The sequence below is a fragment of the Amblyomma americanum genome, chromosome 3 (genome assembly GCF_052857255.1).
Source record: "Amblyomma americanum isolate KBUSLIRL-KWMA chromosome 3, ASM5285725v1, whole genome shotgun sequence".
Lineage (NCBI taxonomy): Eukaryota > Metazoa > Arthropoda > Arachnida > Ixodida > Ixodidae > Amblyomma > Amblyomma americanum.
In genome coordinates this window covers 84712762-84719094 of record NC_135499.1, presented here as the reverse complement: position 1 = coordinate 84719094, position 6333 = coordinate 84712762, and positions in this window count along the sequence as shown.

Genomic DNA, 6333 nt, shown 5'->3' with positions numbered 1-6333 from the left:
TCACACCCTTGTTTTTCACAGTGCAGCGCCCTATTGCCTGGGGCCGCGGCATCTTCGCCTCTTTTACAGCACCGTGAATAAGCTGCGAACCCTCACTTTACGCGCTGCGTCCCTTGCATTCAGCCCCACCCTTTCCGCGCAGCGCCGCAGCTGCGATACCCCTCGTCCGTCCCCTGCGGAGCGCAGTCGCTCTCGCCGCTAATGGCTGTGCCGCTCTATTTCCTGCTGTGTCGTACCTGATTTTTCCTTCAGCTTCCTACGCCTTCTCCTACCACTCACATATCCCTACTACCACCTCGTCGTGTGGAAGTCTACGCTACTGACCCCGCTCAATTCGATTCGAAAAATTCCGATCTGATTCGCTTCCGAGAAACGCAATGTTGCGAAATGTATATGTTGCGTGAGTTCTTCGCTGATCTCATTCATTCCCCGACTAACTCTATTACACCAACTACCTCTCTCTTGTTCCCAAGCCGCAAGCGATCGAGCTACCGGCACTCGAGAGGATATTACATGGTGTAGAAAGGCTCAAAATGCTAGTTTTACGTACCAAGTTCTATGAACATATCACTGCGCCACCTAGAGTAGCCCATTGTTCTTGACAAAATGGCACCAATATGATAGACGATGTCTTCGCCTGCAGGTGCTCAAAACGCACATTTTTGGAATTAACAATTCTTAATTAGCCTGTAAATTTATTCGAATGAAATTATGCACTTACCAGAAGCATCTTTTCAGTGATCTAGAAGCTTCAACTTGAAAATATGTAACGCTGCTTGCTTGAGGGTTAAAAAAATTATAAACAAATACTTTAGAAGAAAGATTTCTGAGATTTTCGTACAGAACCTACCAACAGGAAATGTCTGAGAGCAGGCCTTAAACGCATTCTGCATTCAATTGAGAGCAATAAATGTGTAAACGGTCGTGACGAGCCAAAAATTCAGGGCTGCGCTTTGTTGACCTAAAGCGAGGTGAGGCGAAAGCCCGGTGTTGCTGCCTCTGTCTCTGATGTGTGCTTAAGATGTTGATTAAGTACAGAGTTGTTTGTGAATCCTAAATGCTGGAGACACTGGAGGGCGTTTGGGAGACATCCATCTCATTCGACGCCTTTCCGCAAACCCTCTCCAGCGTCCTAGACAAGGAGAACTGCATATACATTAGCAGGAGGTAGCGTAGTCGTTAGCAGGCTCGGCTGCGGGGCAGAAGGATGGTGGTTCGAAACCCATCGTGCACTAACGTTTATTTCTTATCGACTTGCTGAAGAGCGTGACATCGGACGGACAGGTGTCGGGGCCGCGATTATGAGCCATTAAAGGCTTTCGCCTTAAAAGAGAGTTGGTGCCGCCCACCTCGCGGCATTCTTCGTCCACGTGCACCCTGAATCTTGACAGCAAAGTAGCGAGAGCCACTTTGACGTTGAGCGTTGCAAACGCGCATCCGATCGATACAGGCGCGAGGACCATGTCTGAAGGGAGTGAACGAGATCAGGTGGATTTAACACTTGTTCTCCTCGTTGAACATGGCGCGGAAGAAGGACAAAACAGCAAGCTGTTTACGGTGTGGTCCCTAAAGACTCAAATTCCCTTCGAATGGTTGCGTAGCGAAGTGTGCCCGCAATTACAGTGAAATGTTCTGAGCACGCATCATCCCTTCCTTGCAGTCCGATGTGTCCGTTGCGCGTGCTGGGACGTTTTATTTTAGTGCGAAGTGCAGCAATTCCTTTGCTGTTAATGAGCACCCAACCCCTCATAGCATATTATTGGGAACGCAGTCGTACGATCCAACACCGACCGAGAATCTTGTTAGAGTTCGCACGTACGTTCTTTCAACACTGGTCGTTGCCTCGTAACCCTAGTTACTACGCGAGCTTACACGACTTACTCGGGCAAGCTCGGGTGGTAACTCGGGTAATTTGGGGAGGAGAGTTGCGCCAGTGTCGCGAAAGGTTACTCGGGAAGTGCAACATGGGTAGCACAATCCATGCAGGTGGCTGTGATAGAAACAGCCACCGGCCAGTGCAGTGGCGCATCGCTTAACCGCTGTGCCACGTAGCTGGTAGTGGTATGCGCACTTGCAGGACCCGATGAATGCTAAGTAGAAAATGACCCATTCTGCATATATGGGCACTAACCCATTCAAGATAACGCGTCATATCCTTGAGGCGGATCTTAAATGTCTCCTCCAATTGAAGAATGAACTCCTGCTTTCGCACGTTTACTCGGTTTAACAACTTTTAAGCGATACCAATTTTCTAGGTTTATTTTATTCAGCACAGCCCCTAGAAATTGGGTGACATATAGCGAACAACGTCTCTTGCTAAGATGGCTGCTACCACGGCGCTCAAGCTACCTGATCATTTTCCGACTCCGGATTTAAAACTCAGGAACCTCTGCGCAGCGCGCAGAAGGGCGGAGCGACAACTGTTGCGGAAGAAGGACGACAGAGCCTTGAAGACAACTTTCAACAGGCTCAACTCTGCCATTAGACGTCATGCGAACAAGCTCTGTAGGTCCCAGTGGGCATCCTTTTGCGTTAGTTAGACTGTTTTCTCACCGATAACGAGAATTTGCCGTGTCGATGACAGTCTTGCTGGTGGCTCTCGTCCGAGTGAACCTTTCGAGGCGCTTGCATTGCGCACATAGAAAGATCTCGTGTGCTTGGCAGAGGAATTTGCGGATGCGTTTGTAAATTCCAGACCAGGCATTCATCCCTGCGCTCTGCCTGCTACGTCTCCGTCTGTTATGGACGCCCCGTTCACACTTCGAGAACTACAGACAGCGCTCCGCAGCCTGCGGCGTCGCTGTGCACCAGGTCCTGACGGCATTACCAATCAAATGTTACAGAACCTGCCTCTGGAACACCGGAAGATGCTCCTAACCTATCTCAATCGAGTGTGGGAGTCTGGTGACGTTCCCCCTTCATGGAAGGTGGCTTGTGTAGTCCCACTGCTGAAGGCCAGCAAAGAGATGACAGACGCGGCCTCGTATCGTCCTGTATCGCTGACGTCGTGTGTGGCTAAGCTCATGGAGAAGATGGCAAGTAAGCGTTTGTCTTGGTGGCTTGAGAATAGAAGGGTACTACCATCATGCATGGCTGGATTCCGCACAGGTTTAAGCGCGCAAGATAGCGTCCTGGACTTGATAAGCCACATTGAACATCAGAGTGCTTTTGGACTTTCAACACTAGCTATTTTCCTAGACGTACAAAGGCTTATGATAGCGTCCTCCAGAGCTTCATACTGAACAGTCTGCAGGTCATAGGCGTACAGGGCTATCTTCTGCGATTCATTCACTCATTTCTCAGTGATCGTAAATTTCGAGTGCGGTTAGGCAGTACAATGAGCTCCGAAAGGGCGGTATCGCGAGGGGTACCTCAAGGTAGTGTCCTGTCCCCAACGCTCTTTAATGTTGTCATGGCTGGTCTTCTCGCAAAAGTGCAAAAACATTGTAGGCATGTCCATATGTCGATATATGCAGACGACATTTGTCTTTGGTTAACCGGATATCAACACAAATGTTTAGCTCTATTAGCGCGACAGGCCGTGCTTTCAGTTAAAAGTTACCTTCAAGGTGTTGGGTTGACTCTCTCGGTGGAAAAATCTGGCCTCGTCCTGTTTCCAGGCAGGGGACGACGGTATGCGCGGCTGAGCATAGATCTTGATCAGTCTTGCCTTCGTCAGGTTAACCACATAGGTTTTTTGGGCGTCACTATTGACTCACGTCTACAGTGGCGACGAGCTGTGGACTCGATTGTGGCTTCATTATCTTCGCGTCTCAATGTGCTTCGTAGAGTTGCTAGTGAGCAATGGGGAAACCATCCTGCTTCAATGATCAGGCTTCACGATGCCCTGGTGACAAGCCGCATAATGTACCAGCTCCCTTTAATTTCCCCCTCGGTATCGCAGCTGGAACGCCTTGAGGTTTTGCACAGAATGGGACTAAGGAGGGCTCTCGGCGTTCCGCAGGCTGCTCCAAACAATGCAGTACTGTATGAGTCTCAATCGAAACCTCTTCGGCTAGCCGCTTCACAAAGACTTTTGCTGCAAATTGGCCGCCTCAGAGAGACTGTGTCTGGGAGAGCGCTTCTACAGCGCCTTCGAAAGAGATCTGAGTGCCGGGCGTACTTGGCTTTAAATACTCTTCGTTCTCTGGGTCTCGACCTTCGAGATCGACCTAAGACGTTGAAGCCACCTTGGTCTTTTCCGAGCCTCAATTGTTCCTTGACAATTCCCCACGTTCGCGCTAAGCGGAATTCTCCTTTAGCGGCAATGCGTTCGCTCGTACTGGAACATCTTGAGACCGAATATGCCAGTCATCTTCAAATTTTTACAGACGGCTCTGTGGACAAGGTCAGAGGATCTAGTGCAGCTGCTTTTCATATTCCGTCTTTGAAGTATGATTGGTCTGTTCGTTTTACTAAAGTCGTGTCCTCCACAATGGCCGAAAGCGTTGCCATTGAGGCAGCTCTAATGAAGCTACGGTGTTGTACGCCTCAACCTACTGTCATAATTACGGATTCAAAATCTGCCCTTCAAAGGTTAGAGTACGGGTTCCCCACTGATGCCTTGAGTCTTAGATCCCTACGTTTAGTGCAGAATCTACATAGCAAAGGCTTCTCTATACGCTTTCAATGGGTGCCCTCGCACATAGGTGTCTTAGGCAACGAGATAGCAGACAACCTCGCCCATACAGCTCCATCCGGGATTCCAGTACATGGAGTCCCTCATGGAGTCAAGCCAATGTTCAGAGATGCGGTGTTGTGCCACTTCAGTTCTTTGTGGAGCTCTCCTCATCAGCCATGTGTGACCAAGGGTCTCAAAAGGTACCAAGCCACTTTGCTGCACCGCGTTCGCACGGATTCTGCTCGTACGCCGGCGTGGATGTATAAGACTGGCCTAGCGTTGTCACCATTGTGTTCAACGTGTGGTGTGTGTGGTGACATAGAACATTACCTCTTGTGCTGTACTTTGTAGAACGCGAAACGGGCTGTGTTATTCGGATCCCTCAAGAAGGCAGGAGTTCCTCACAGTTCTCTTCAGGACATTGTTTTCCCGCGCGGGAGCCAGTCGAGTAGAAGGAATGCTTCCCGCCTTCTTCTACTTTACCTGCAGGACACGGATTTGGCCTCCACATGGTGACCTCAGGAGTGTCTATTTGGGTTTTTGCGGACAGTGTTTCTGTGAGTTCTATTTAAGTGTCGCTACGGTGGAGCAATTGCCGGCAGCAACTTCAAGGCTAATCCCACCGGTAGCTTACAACCACTCAACTCAACTCAACTCAACGTCTCTTGCGCAGGGTACGAGCTGAATGTTGTTTCTTTCGTCTACATGTAGTTCCACAATTGAGCGGCTAGGTTCATTTTCCTAAAAGCTATGACCATACTGCACATTTTGCTGATTGTCTCTGGAAATATCAAGACATTTTTTTAGAGCGGAGCTCTAAGGTGCCCGTTCCTGTGTTTTGCTTCGTAGTCGTTGGCGATGTCGATGTGGTCAGCGTAACACGCCAGCTGACAGGTCACCCTGTCTTCTGACGGGTGACAGATGGCAGTAAATAGCAGAGCGAAACGCCACCTGGAAGTCTGCTTCCACGAGAAAATCCCGGAGCGTGACTAGCATAGTAACACGCCACCTGCCAGCCGCGAAAAGCTGCGCGGAAATTTCGCATTACCACATATCGTATCGTGTGTTGATTTTTTTCGTCACAACACTCCTTGCAACGGGTTGTCAGCATTACGCATTTATTTAAAGACTGCCCAGCGCAGATGCTACTCCATGTATCAGTGCGCGGAGTATATGAATGCAAACATATATTAGAAACATATATTAGGTTGAGGCAACATAAAAAGCTTGAAAGACAATAAGCCCCTGCTGTACCACTAACGTTTAACAGGCTTAATCCAATTTGAAGATAAATGAAAAGGCACGAGGGGAATGGTATAATATTACCCCCTTTAAGGTTAGAAAACTGTAAAAAATCCCCCTGGTCTCCCCTTGGACGTACCGGAGAGGATGGATGAAATGGATAGGCTGCATGGTGATCGGGAAAAGGGTTGTGGGCATAGGAACGGGAACAGTGGAAACGAGTTGTTTGCTCTGATCGTTCGAATGATAAATGGAAACAGTCAGATGTGACCAGAAAAAAGAGCTATTTACACGGCTCAATGAGACGTTTTAAAGGGTTTAAAGAGACCGGCGAAAGCAAGCCGCTCCTTTTGCCATCGGGATGGCTTCGTGTCGACGCCACCAGCAGCTGACAGCTCCTTTATAACAGCTCAGGCTGTAAAACGCACAGTAAGTCCTTTTTAAAAGCCTGTTAATTAACTATGAAAAAT